Consider the following 15,137-nt stretch of genomic DNA (forward strand, 5'->3'; position numbering starts at 1 on the left):
ATTATCTTTTGAAACATATAGTTCATTGTCCACAACAATATTCAAATAAAACATTTATACTCTTTATATATTGTAATAATATTAGCTCAAAGGGGAAATATTAATAATAATCCATAATTACCAGTTATGATTAATTATTAATATTTTGGTCAGTTAATTAGATTAACTTTGAGGTAAGCCAAATTAATATTACAATCAATTAATCAGTTCCAACGAACTCTTTGATTATTCATTTATTCTAAGGAAAATGTATTGTTCATGGTCACTGAAAAATAATTATTCCTTATGTACAGCAATTAGCATGTAGCAAGATCAAAATCGTAAAAGGGACTTTGTATGCAAACAGAGGATCAGAAACCAAATTCATAATTGTGCACAAGTTTTATTAACTAAATCACAAACATAACTAACACTAAACAAACATAAATACATTCATACATCCATACATACATGCATAGGTAAAGGGGTGAGTTATGTGGAACCGGAAACAGGAAATAGAACTAGAATACGATCTATTTCAGTATGGAAAGAAATGAAAAAAAAAACCATCAGCTTATTTCATAGCAATCTCATCAAAGAATACTTGCATGGCAGTTGTAATCGTGGAAAATTCTTGGATTGGATTGGATTCGTTGATGGGTCTAAGGCCTTGAAGAAAAGCATGGTGGCTTCGAGCACATGGCTGTTGTGAGTCGAAGCCTGCTGTCCTGGCTTGAAGACCAGGAGTGGATCGTTGAGTCAGTGATGGTAAAGTTGCAGTTGTTTTCTAGATTGAAGAAAAGTCTGACTCCCTTTTTGGAGTATGAAAGCATGGCAGGCATTGCTCAGGCCTGTTTGGGCCCAGGGAGCTGGGCCCAAGTGGGGGGGGGAAGGGGTCCAGCCCCTCCCCCAGTAACAGCAGAAGCTGCCTTGTTGTCGGATGAGAAGCGTTGAGAAGAGAGAGCGGCAGGACTAACGGAAGGGCCTTTTAAAGCTTAACCAAAAGGCACGCCTTGAACCAATCAGAAACAGGGAATTTCTGGCGGGAGTTTCCTTTGTGGGAAAGATTTACAACGCTGTCTCAAGCCCTCTTTTTCTGTTCATTAATACTCAGCTAGATATAACAAATCCACACTGCATTCTAAGAGAAGGTGATGTACATCAAAGCGTGAGTTATCAAATGAGGATTAATTTGATAGGAGCCATGATACAGGTAAAGTTACAATGTTGTATAATAAAATACATACTATGGTGTATACATAATAGGACACAAAACATCACAATCATTCACACAGTTTCTGGGATGCACGTTCATTTCTAGATCAGTTAGTTTCTGATTAATGCAGCGAAGTTTGCATGGAAGATTGTTTCTGTCCCCCCATTGTCTCTCTCTTACACATGCAGCCACATACCTTTTGGTCGTAAACCCCCCTGTGTTTCCTGTAACAAGACACCATCCTGCCAGTGTGTTAGCATCATTTGGGATGTTAAGTTTTGGTGAAAGTTTCACAGTGAGTTTGCTGGATTATTCATCAAATAAATGAATTGTGTGTGTCCGATTGGTCCAGACGCTACATATTTCCCCCCTTTCGATTGTTGTTGTCCCTCTCAAGGACAACCACGAGCGACGTTTAAGGTGCGGAAGGATCAGACACACCTCTGTCATACCAGGCTGGAAGGCCATGGTGGCCTCTGGTTGCTGGTGTTTCCTGGAGCGGTGGTCGTTCCATCAGGTGATGTAGACAGTATCCAAATACAGGTCTTTGAGTTGGTGCCGCAGGTGTCGGTGCAGCAGGTGCCATGACAGGGTGTCACCTGTCATTCTGAAGTCAATTAGTTTCGGGGCAGGTGTTTGCTTGTGGTTGCAGGAAGTGGTTAGGGCTCTATGTAGCATAGAGAGGTTTTCAGGCCGACCCAGTGCTGGTGGCAGGAGGTCAGAAGGTAGTCTGAAGGACTGAAGGACTGAAGGGTTGCTCCGTCCTTATGGCGGTGTTGATGTGAGCTTGCCTAAGCTGGGGTAGGCAAGGAGTCAGATGCTTGTACTTTACAGGACTCCTCAGGAGTTGGTTAGCGTGCGTCAGCAGCTCCTGTAGCTCTGAGTCAGGTGTGTCCAGCTGTCCTTGTGGAGCCTCCGATTGACACCTGTGTGAATGGTGTGGAGGAGGATGTTGTCGTTGACAGCCGTTGGTCATCCTGTGGTGTTTGCAGGTGGAGGGTGCTGTCATCCATGGCTTCTCCAAGGGCTTGGCTGTTACCTGGGTTGTCTGGACAGTTCTGCGCTGGTGCTGGGCATGCTCAGTCCAGCTGCGTTGAATCTGGTTTGAAACTCAGTCTCTAGCTGGTGTGTGAGGCTCCTTGTGGGACGCTGTGATCTTTATAGAAGGTTGTGTACCTTCTGTTTCCCACCCAAAAGGTGGGGTAAGGAGATGATACTCTTGATCAGCCTGGTGAGGCTATAACTCTGGCTTGGGTCATGGGTCGTTGGTCCTCTTCTCTCAAGGTTCAGTCACGTTTGGCTCTGGTGCTGTAGGATGTCAGCAGCCTTGGTGGAACAGTGTTCCTTGTGAGGGCTTGTCAGTTCTTTCGGTCTCCTGTCTGGTTAGGGTCAGATTGAACAGAGGATCTGCGACATTTTTGACACCCTAGGGGTGAGAGGCTAATGCATGACACCTAAAGAGTTCAGAGCTAAGGTTTGATAGGTTAGCTAGGTATGTAGCAAAAAGCTAGGTGTTTATGTGTAGCTTGTCAAGTGTGTCTTGTACCCTTATCATCTTAGCTGTGGGTGTTAGTGTTAGTAGACCTTTTTTTTGAAAAGGGCATAAGCCAAGAGGAAATAAATGACTTAAGATGGTTCTTATGGCTAAATTATTTCTCTGGACTTAACTGGTTGTTCACAACGGGCTTGGCGAAGTGAATGATAGTAGGAAAAGGACAGTTTTCCTATTCAGATTATGCTTATTATCAATCCTCAGGACTATAGTTATGCCCTAGTAATCGTTGAGATTACTTGTTTTGCAGGGTCATAAAAATGAGTGCACTTGTTGAAAATAAACAAAATCACAAATAAAGGTGTCTCTGGTTCCTTTCTGGGCCCTATGGGGACTGGAACCACATTAGAACAAGAGGGGAAATGTAAATAAATCAAATAAATGAAAGAATAGACAAGTGAATAGCTGACGGCTATTATCAAAGTAAAATAATAAATAAAAAGGACTTAAATAAGTGATAAAAACAGCAGGAATCATCTGAAATTGGGAATAATCAATAGCACGAGTGGCTAAACTTTGCACTGTGCACAGCAAAAGCTGTAGAAAAAGGCTTCAAGTAAATGATGCTAACCGCTAACTGTAGCAGTTATTATTTAGCTTGGTCTAAGCTGAACGGACGCTAGGTTAGGTTGGCTTAGCCATCTAGGCTGATTTGTTTACAATATGACGTTATGCGTTTGCACTTCCTGTGACAAGTCGTTGTCAAGGGAACCATGTCAGAGCAATTCAACAGTCTATGACGAATGTCTGTACATTTGAAATGAGTCATACATGTTTAAACAAGTTAAAATGTGGCGCCTATACTTTGAGTCTTTCCAAAACTTGATGTTACATTCAGTAAAATGCAAATGTGGTTTGGCATTTGAAACTTTTACTTGTGTAATGCTTCTCTTTACTTTAAACAACTTCTTCTACTTGTTTAAAAAGTGAGGAAATGGATTTGCTGTAAGTTAAAGCTTGTCTAAGCATACAAGGTTACGTCCATCTCATGCATAAATATTGCCTTTCAGCGAGTGAAACAATCTTGATCACTAAGTAGCTCTGCTTGTAGATGCAGCCCAAAATCTAGATGAATTACATCAATCTAACAATAATTTGTAAGGCCTTTACCTTGTAGAAAGGAGGGGACATCACCCAAGTCTACGTGTATATAACACTGTACTGAGATTTCTTCGTCCGAACAGATTAAACAATGCTGCACTTTGGATTTCTCCAGTCAAGGCAGAATAATAAATACCGGCACAGCATGCCGCTGAGTTGAGCTTCCTTTGTCAAACAGACTTAAGCTTTAATGCTGAAATTGCCGATACTAGTTAAAAATCTATGACTTTTTATTCTTAGTAGAGATGTCGATTACAGCTATCGTTTTATCTGCACTTAAACAAGCCAGTAACTAGTGATCAAAGTGCGTATTGCAGGTTGTATCCTATTTGGATTGCAATGATCAAATGTCTGTATGGTTCGAAAGCAGTGCATAGTCTGTTGGCGCGTTGGGCTTACGTATGCATTCAAGATTTTCTTTAAGTCAGTAAAATTCTAATTTTACTAATGCCGCTTCCTGCTTCTTTTGAGCACACATTTTCATCTACTTTAAAAGTCCTATGTCCTATGCTGACTATGAACTTTGTAGCAGCGGTTTGCATTATGGTCGGGCTGTGTGTCTTCTGATCTTTGCAGTTCAAAGTCAGTGGGGTTTATGAACCCTTTCTGATGAGGCCTCGTGTGTTAAAGGCATTCTGCGTCAGGTCACACATTGTTGAGTGGGCATTGCATGGAGCTGCCAGGAATGGTGACTAACTGGTTTTGGAGAAAAAGGTTCTTGGAGCATCGCTTCATGTGTCGTTTCAGGGTTTGTCTGAATTAAACCTTTTCCTCTGCGCCTGCAGAGGCTCACAGGACACTGGCGGGTGACTGTCGAGCCAAGGGTTTGACTCCTCCCCCCCTTTGTACAGGGCTGGGGGAGCTTATGCGGCTGATGTGAAGTTTAGCTTTAGCAAACTTTAGAAGTTTATGTGAAGTCCATTTGCAGGTGGTTGGACTGTTTCAGTTCTGTTCAGGGTCACATTCTGTTTGTCTATAATGTTGCAGCATCGTTGAGTCAGTGTTTGGACTTCAGCCCTGAGTGGACACTGATGGCTTTAGTGTCTCTCTTTGAGCTCAACCAGTTTTTTTAAGTTCATTTACCTCCTGTTTAAGGCCTGAGGGAGCGTGGCTAAGGAGAAGATGATGCTGGTCAGCTCTTGGTGACTCAGGCTGGGTGTCAGACGTCCGCTTTCGTTGTCGTCTAACGGTTCCCTTCTCTGCCTCGGCAGGTCGTTGTCTGCTTCAGGCTGGAGGATGTCGAGGACGTGGCTCTGCCGGTCTCCAGGTGGTTCTGGTGGGTGGCAGGGCTGGATGTCTGAGGCCTACTGGCATACTTTGTGGGAACACAAGAGAGGAGTGACAAAGGCCAATGCAAGTTTCTACAGAGGTGGCTCTGTGGGCCATTAAATTTAGTGTTGGTGAGCACACAACAAAAGGGTTTTGAGTATTCAAGTTGATGTGCTTTAAGCAGCATTGACTAATGACTGGCCTTTTACATGTCCTAAAACTATTACTCAAAACTGATGGTTCTTTTCACGTTTTACTACGAGAGTAGCAAATAGAGAAAAACAAAATAGAAACAATAGAAATCCGAAAGGGAAGGGAAGGTGTGTTCTACCTATTTAAGTTTAGCTAGGAGACATTGGTAAACAGGTGTCACGTATGGGTTAAGCTGCTGTTAGACGAAGCTAGCAGGGACACATCAAACATCAGACAAAAAGGTCAAAAGAAGAAGAAACAGCGGGAAGTGTCTCCCGTTCTGTCTTTTGCCTACTGTGCGTTTACGTTAACCGTACTTCATGTACTTAACTTGGTGCTAAGGAGTGAGGAGGGTTAAAGCACAGACAGGGGTTAGGATTCTAATGACCTGGGTCGTTACAGAAACAACAGTTGCTATAATTACTGTAATCCTATAGAGAGAGGGAAGATGTCGATAGGAAGTACCTAAGATAAGGTATAAGTAAAGGTAGAATGTCCTTATAGCTCAAAACCAAAGGAAAGGGAAACAATTGATTTAGTTAAATCTCAAATTTAGTTAAACTTTATTTAGCTGAATATGGAAATTCAGGCTGAAATAATGTAAGTAAATAAATTGAATAAAATCAAAATCAAAAGTAAACAGGGATTGTCCTCATAGCCCTGGTAACTTAAAGAGAAATTGAATAAGCAAATTGATTTAATTAAATCTCAAATTTAATTATATTCAACATAACTGAATAGGAATATTCAGGCTCATCAGGTGTAAATACACAAAATAAAATAGGGGTAGACTTAAGTCGAAATAAATGAAACACAAATAAAACCAAGGTATCTGGGTTTCAACTAAAGTGAAACCAAAAAAAGGGGGGGGGGGGGGGGGGGTCGAGAGAGAGAGAGAGAGAGACAGAAATAGAGAGAGGGCGGAGTAGTTTAAACCGCCTATGATACGTGCTTCGTGAAGCTCGGAAACCGGTGTGAATCATTTGTCTCAAATCAGTGATTCTGAGCATGTATCAGACTGTTAAAGTCACAGGATTTCAGTAAACGGGCTCGTTGCGCGTCATAGATATTTAGAAATTATTCTAAATTTCAACGGTTCGTGAAACAATGTGTATTTGATTTCTATGTGATCTTGTATCACTTTATAGATTCGTACACATTTAATGACGCATTTGATAAAAGGAAGAGGCGAATTTAATAGTCTCTTTCATAAACGAGCCCTACAGTTTATTCAATTATTGTGCCTTAAAAGACACCTCATAGTATTAGATAGTTTGTGCGTTGCTATAACATGCTTACACCTTTGATCAAACCTTTGCGATTGGTTTGTTAAAGGTGTTTCATTACGCTGAGTTCTCTGCACTTACACTGTTCTGACCAGCAGGGGTCGCCAAAGAGGGCGCTTCAAAACAAAGAATCATTTGTGATGCAATTGACTCCATTGATTCAAAGCCTCGAGAAGCTTTGACTCTTGTGTTCAAAACACTACCCCTTTGTTTCAAGGGCCAAGGTCCAAAGTCTGTAGTCTTTGGTTTAAAGGTTACACTTTACGCTCGCACGTGTCTAAGTTTTAGTCAGTGCTAAAAGCTATCACTCGAGGTAAAGGGGCTTGTATGCGCGTAGGGTTGCTAGCGAGCTGGCTTTGGCTACACGCATTCACTTGTTTACACAAGTGGTCTGTGAGATTGGTGCTGTTCTTCACGTAAACAGAAGTGCCTGCTCGCACTTCAGACACACTGCCAACCAGCAACACAAGTCGAACGGAGCAGCGTTCGCATTGTGCTGAAGGTTTGCACTGAGTCAGAGATTGTCTAGTTTAGACACATGACGTTGCATGTAAGTGATTCTTTCACAAATCAAACAGCACCGTTCTTTCACAGACAATGGCAAATTCCTAGTTAGCTATGCTAGAATTTATACCACTAAATCGACGCGATTGTTTCATATGTGCGGTTTAGCAGTTTAATATGAATACAATGACGTGACGAATAATAATAAGGCCTTAAATCGGTGAGGAGGAACATCGCTCAAACACCTTAAAAATTGCTGAAAATGGGGATTTCTTCGCCCATCTCAGACTAATTTGTTCTGGTACCATCTATACGTGCGGCTAATCTGAGATTTCTTCGTCAGAGAAGGCTTACGATCACTTTAGAACTGAAATTAGGGTTGCTTTGCTAATATCAGGAACCATTTATACCGGCGGCTAATCTGAGATTTCTTCGTCAGAGAAGGCTTACGCTCGATTTATATCTGAAATTAGGATTTCTTCGCTAAAATCAGAAGTTTCTTATTGTACGATTTAAACATGCATAATAGCATTGAGAAACTTTCTGCCATTCGTAGGAAGGCATATTCAAGCAATAGTTTTGCTGATTTTATCAGAAACTTGTACGTGCATGTATGAGATGTTAATAAAAACTTATGGGACAACATATGATTGATTAATGTCTGCTTGCATACAATGTTTAATACAATTCCCAAGATTCTCCACCATATGTAATAATATTAGCTCAAAGGGGAAATATTAATAATAATCCATAATTACCAGTTATGATTAATTATTAATATTTTGGTCAGTTAATTAGATTAACTTTGAGGTAAGCCAAATTAATATTACAATCAATTAATCAGTTCCAACGAACTCTTTGATTATTCATTTATTCTAAGGAAAATGTATTGTTCATGGTCACTGAAAAATAATTATTCCTTATGTACAGCAATTAGCATGTAGCAAGATCAAAATCGTAAAAGGGACTTTGTATGCAAACAGAGGATCAGAAACCAAATTCATAATTGTGCACAAGTTTTATTAACTAAATCACAAACATAACTAACACTAAACAAACATAAATACATTCATACATCCATACATACATGCATAGGTAAAGGGGTGAGTTATGTGGAACCGGAAACAGGAAATAGAACTAGAATACGATCTATTTCAGTATGGAAAGAAATGAAAAAAAAAAACCATCAGCTTATTTCATAGCAATCTCATCAAAGAATACTTGCATGGCAGTTGTAATCGTGGAAAATTCTTGGATTGGATTGGATTCGTTGATGGGTCTAAGGCCTTGAAGAAAAGCATGGTGGCTTCGAGCACATGGCTGTTGTGAGTCGAAGCCTGCTGTCCTGGCTTGAAGACCAGGAGTGGATCGTTGAGTCAGTGATGGTAAAGTTGCAGTTGTTTTCTAGATTGAAGAAAAGTCTGACTCCCTTTTTGGAGTATGAAAGCATGGCAGGCATTGCTCAGGCCTGTTTGGGCCCAGGGAGCTGGGCCCAAGTGGGGGGGGGGAAGGGGTCCAGCCCCTCCCCCAGTAACAGCAGAAGCTGCCTTGTTGTCGGATGAGAAGCGTTGAGAAGAGAGAGCGGCAGGACTAACGGAAGGGCCTTTTAAAGCTTAACCAAAAGGCACGCCTTGAACCAATCAGAAACAGGGAATTTCTGGCGGGAGTTTCCTTTGTGGGAAAGATTTACAACGCTGTCTCAAGCCCTCTTTTTCTGTTCATTAATACTCAGCTAGATATAACAAATCCACACTGCATTCTAAGAGAAGGTGATGTACATCAAAGCGTGAGTTATCAAATGAGGATTAATTTGATAGGAGCCATGATACAGGTAAAGTTACAATGTTGTATAATAAAATACATACTATGGTGTATACATAATAGGACACAAAACATCACAATCATTCACACAGTTTCTGGGATGCACGTTCATTTCTAGATCAGTTAGTTTCTGATTAATGCAGCGAAGTTTGCATGGAAGATTGTTTCTGTCCCCCCATTGTCTCTCTCTTACACATGCAGCCACATACCTTTTGGTCGTAAACCCCCCTGTGTTTCCTGTAACAAGACACCATCCTGCCAGTGTGTTAGCATCATTTGGGATGTTAAGTTTTGGTGAAAGTTTCACAGTGAGTTTGCTGGATTATTCATCAAATAAATGAATTGTGTGTGTCCGATTGGTCCAGACGCTACAATATATATATATATATATATATATATATATATATATATATATATATATATATATACTCACCTAAAGGATTATTAGGAACACCATACTAATACTGTGTTTGACCCCCTTTCGCCTTCAGAACTGCCTTAATTCTACGTGGCATTGATTCAACAAGGTGCTGAAAGCATTCTTTAGGAATGTTGGCCCATATTGATAGGATAGCATCTTGCAGTTGATGGAGATTTGTGGGATGCACATCCAGGGCACGAAGTTTCCGTTCCACCACATCCCAAAGATGCTCTATTGGGTTGAGATATGGTTACTGTAAGAGCCATTATGCTCTCAAATGGCTGTTGTAGTTCCACTGGAGAATACTGGGTGGAGTATGGGTTTAAGGTATATAGATAATCAGAGAGCAAGAGAGGCCAGGTGTAATGGGGAAGCAAACAGTTTTTGACCGTGAGGATCATGAATCATGGGGGACATGCTAACTATTGATTGCAATGTGTTTGAGCATCAGAACTGAGCCAAAATAAAGAAGATAAATGCAGTATTGGACTGGAAGTGTATTTGTTTGGAACCACGCGTCAGATAGCTCTACAAACACCTCTAACTAGTGACAAGATGGTAAATTGTTGCTACACTTTGTCAAAAACTACTTCTTTGTGGATTATCACGCATCGCTTTGGAACTTTTTATGAACTAAGCACTGGATTCCGCTGTGGATTTGGATATAATTGGACGTATGAATCAAGGACCAGTCGCGACGAAGCGAGCGAATTAATTCAAGGTATGTGTAGTGCTACCTATGAATGGCTCTTGTGTGCACACCTTTAATAGCATAAATCCAATGCATTGGTTGCTTAAGTTTACAGTTACTGACAAGTTGAATGAATTCAACACTCTGTGAAAATGAGTGTGAGTAATTGTGGTGAAGATTTTATGGCTGCTGGTAAACAAACAGAGACTAATGTGCCGGTTGAGAGAGTTGAAATGGAGTCTGTGAAAGAAAAACGGTGCATCAAACTTACTCCAAGGGCATTACTGGAAAAATTGGAAACGTTGCAGAAAACAAGAAAGACTAAATTAAATAAAGCAAACAACTTGATGGTTATCATAAGAGATTTTATGTCTAACCGAGAGTATGAAAAGGAAGTGCAATGTTCTTTTGAGAAATTCATAAAGCTGTGTGATGAAGCAAAAGAAATGCACAATTCTGTGATGGTTATTTTGCCCAATGAAGAAAAGGAAAAACAACAAACATGGTTCAATGGAAAGATGTTAATTTATAATGGGTTTAAAGATGATGTTCAAAAATGGTTGAGTACTGAAAGTCAAGTTTCATGTTCTGGTGTTGATGACAATGCTTGTCAAGATGACATTGAACCAAATGATAGCGTTTCAAACATTTCCTCACGAGTGTCAACTAAACCATCCAGTAGGAAAAGTTCTAGCAGTGTGCGTACTGGGAGATCTTCTGCTTCTTCAGCACGAATTATAGCAGAGGCAGAAAAGGCTGCATTAATTGCACGTGCAACTGCTTTAAAGGAGAAACATGCCTTGGAGGTACAACAGGAACAACTGAGGCAAAGACAAGAGCAAATGGATATTGATGCAGATATTGCTGCTGCTACTGCTAAAATTGCGGTTTTAAACAATTCTGACGGCCAGCATCTTAAAACCTTTTCTGATGGTATGAATGCATATTATGATAAAGGAACTACAATGGGTGGCAAAGAAGTTATTCTTAACCCTCATGTTGAGGAATATAGGCCAAGGAATTGTTTCCAGCAAGCAAACCAAAGGAATGTGGTTCAGCAAACTCACAGTGCACTGCAATCTGATCTTCATTCTGTGTCACAAATGCAAACATCAAATGTAATGCCGAACAGCAATGGAACATCAACTTCAAACATCTGCAGTATTATGCAAAAACAAAATGAGATTACTGCTCTTCTTGTACAACAACAACAATTCAGCACACTGCCTCAAAGAGATATTCATGTGTTTGATGGTAATCCTTTGCAATATAGAACTTTCATCAGAGCATTTGAAAATGGAATAGAGGACAAAACCAACAATTATCGAGATCGTTTGTACTTTCTGGAACAATACACACAAGGTCAACCTAAGGAACTTGTGCGCAGTTGTCAGCACATGGATGCACAAAGAGGATATGTGCAAGCTAAAGCATTGTTAAAGGAACATTTTGGCAATGAGTTCAAAATAGCTGCTGCATATATAGAGAAAGTACTTGGATGGCCTTCAGTAAAATCAGAGGATGTAAGTTCACTGCAGAGTTATGCTCTCTTTTTGCGTGGATGCTGTAATGCAATGGAAGAAATTGAGTACATGGAGGAGCTGGAGATGCCAAGCAATTTGAAAACAGTCATCACGAAGCTGCCTTACAAATTAAGGGAGAACTGGAGAACTGTTGCTTGTGAGCTATTGGAAAGGCACAATCGAAGGGCAAAGTTCAGAGATATCGTAACATTTGTGGAACGTCAAGTTAAAATGTCATCTGATCCACTTTTTGGTGATATCCAGAGTACTCAAATTGTACAACAGAAACCTCAACGTAGGAATACAATTAGAAACAGCTTTGCAACAACGGTTGTTACTAACAGCAAGTCAATTCAGTGTTGTGTGTCTGATTTCAGATCAAAATCTCAAGTTGTATGTTTGTGCTGCAAACGTGATCACTTATTGGAGCAGTGTACACAAATGCAAAACAAGATGCACAAGGAAAAACTGAACTTTCTAAAGGAGAAAGGTATCTGCTTTGGCTGTCTTTGTGTTGGACACATGAGCAGAGATTGTGAAAAGCGCTTGACTTGCACAGTATGTGGCCAAATGCATCCCAGCATTCTGCATATTCAACAGAAGGAGAGAACATGCACTCAAGAACAAAATCGTCCATCACTAAGTAGTGCGCTTGTTGCCCTTCAAGCATGTGGTCAAACAGGGGCCGGTAATGGAGAATGTGCATTATCAATTGTACCAGTTCAAGTCAAATCCTGTAAAGGACAAAAGGTAATTCAAACATATGCATTCTTGGATCCTGGTAGTTCTGCCACATTTTGTTCAGAACACTTAATGCACCGTTTGAAATTAAAAGGAAAGAAAACTAATATTCTTTTGAAAACAATGGGCAATCAAAGGTCTGTTAGTAGTTCTATTCTGACTGGATTGGAAGTGTCTAGCCTTTATAATGACATCTTTTACAGTCTTCCGGAAGTTTTCACTCAGGAGAAAATGCCTGTGTCCAAAGATAACATGGTTACTGAAGGGGATTTGGATAAATGGCCATACCTGAAAGGTGTTAAGATCCCTCAAATTCCTGCTGATGTGGATTTGCTAATTGGAGCAAATGCTTCCAAGGTAATGGAGCCCTGGGAGGTTAAAAACAGTGATGGAGAAGGACCTTATGCAGTTAGAACCCTACTGGGATGGGTCGTGAATGGACCATTACAAGGAAGCAAGGACAATGGGAACACAATTGAATGTCCGGATGTTACTGTTAATAGGATTTCACTAGGCAAGCTGGAGGAGATGCTCAATAAACAGTATAATCACGATTTTAATGAGATCGCTTCTGAGAACAAAGAGATGTCAAGAGAAGATCATGCATTTATGGAAAAGGTAAACAGGTCAATTGAGCTTCAGGATGGACACTACTAATTGAATCTTCCATTCAAAATGGAAAATCCCATGTTGCCAAATAACCTTTGTGTGGCTAAACAGCGAATAATGGGATTGAAGAGGAAATTGGACAGAAATAAGACTTTTCATCAAGAATATAAAGTTTTCTTGGATGAGGTCATCAATCAAGGTTATGCTGAAAGAGTACCATTGCATCAGTTGAAACAGGATGAAGGTAAAGTTTGGTATATCCCTCACCACGGTGTTTATCACCCCAAGAAGGGAACGTTAAGAGTGGTATTTGACTGTGGAGCTGCTTTCAAAGGTACATCGCTTAATGATCAACTGCTGCAAGGCCCTTATCTGACAAATTCACTTCTGGGAGTTCTTGTGAGGTTTCGACAAGAGCCTATTGCATTTATGGCTGATGTGAAATCAATGTTTCATCAGGTCAAAGTTGCAACAAAGGATACAGATTTTCTTCGTTTCTTGTGGTAGCCAGGTGGTGACTTGAGGCAAGAACCTGTGGAATACAGGATGAATGTGCATTTGTTTGGAGCTGTGTCATCCTCAAGTTGTGCTTGTTTTGCACTACGCAAGACAGCAGAAGACAATAAGCCCAAATTTCCAGAAAGGGTCATTGACACAATTCATGCCAACTTCTACATGGATGATTGTCTGAAAAGTGTAGATTCAGAGGAAGAGGCCATTTTGATGATCAAAGATCTCACAGCAGTTTGTTTAACCGGAGGTTTCCAATTGACCAAATGGGTTAGTAATAGCCGTGCTGTGTTGCAAACTGTACCTGAAGAACACAGAGCACATGGCATAAAAATTATGGATCTGGACAAGGATCAACTACCAATGGAAAGAGCTCTTGGTTTGTTGTGGTGTGTTGAATCGGACACTTTCAAGTTTGAAATGACCATCAAAGACCATCCTTGCACCAGACGTGGTGTTTTGTCAATTGTATGCTCTGTATATGATCCTTTAGGATTCTTGGCACCATTCACTCTTACAGCAAAATTTCTTCTGCAAGAACTGTGTAGGACAAGATGTGGATGGGATGATCCGTTACCCTCAAATCTTCAAAGACAATGGTCTTTGTGGTTAAAAGAACTTGAGAGGATTGCAGACTTTAAGGTGGATAGATGCTTAAAGCCCACAGGATTGGACCAACTTACCAACATTCAGTTGCATCATTTTTCTGATGCAAGTACACTTGGATATGGTACTGTAACATATCTTAGGATGGAGACAAACAAGGATGTCCATGTTAGTTTCCTACTTGGCAAAGCAAGAGTAGCACCATTGAAGCATGTAACAATTCCACGTCTTGAATTGACAGCTGCTGTACTTGCTGCTCGAGTGGACAAAATGTTGAGGGCAGAGATACAGTTTCCATTGGTGGAATCAGTATTTTGGACAGATAGTACATCTGTGATAAAATACATAAAAAATGAGGACAAACGCTTCCTGACCTTTGTGGCCAACAGGATCTCTTTTATAAGAGAAGTTACAAGACCGTTGGAATGGAGATACATATCTACATCTCAAAATCCTGCAGACTGTTGTTCAAGAGGTATGAAAGCAGACCAGCTGTTATCAAGTGAAGAATGGATCAGTGGACCAGATTATCTGCGGAAACCACAGGAAGAGTGGCCAGTACAAATAGTTGATTCTACTCTTAAGGTCAATGATCCTGAGGTAAAGAGGAACATGAGTGTAAACACCACTGGTGTAAATGAAGTGTTAAGTGCAACAAATGCCACTCATAGACTGATTACACACTTCTCAGACTGGATAAAGCTGAAAGTTGCTGTTGCTTGGTTTTTGAAGTTAAAGAAAGTTCTTAGGCAACGGAGTCAAAGGCGAAAAGAAATCAAAACCTCTTTAGATTCTAAGGGTGTATTGCCATCCTCCAAGAAGATAGAGAATGAGCTTCAAAAGCTAACATTCTCAACGATTACACAGAACTTAACTTTGGAGGACCTGACTGAAGCTGAAATCGCTATTGTTGCATTTAGTCAACAGCAACAGTTTGGAAAGGAAATTGCTGCTCTGTCATCTTCATCTGTTCTGTCATCTTCATCTGTTTTAAAGGTAAAACGAGACAGCAAATTGTATAAGTTGGATCCTGTCTTTCAAGATGGTCTATTAAGAGTTGGAGGACGACTGAGGAATGCTGCTATGCCTGAGGAAAGGAAGCATCCTATCATTCTT

The sequence above is a fragment of the Scardinius erythrophthalmus genome (assembly GCF_964197995.2).
Source record: "Scardinius erythrophthalmus genome assembly, chromosome: 8".
NCBI classification, from domain to species: domain Eukaryota; kingdom Metazoa; phylum Chordata; class Actinopteri; order Cypriniformes; family Leuciscidae; genus Scardinius; species Scardinius erythrophthalmus.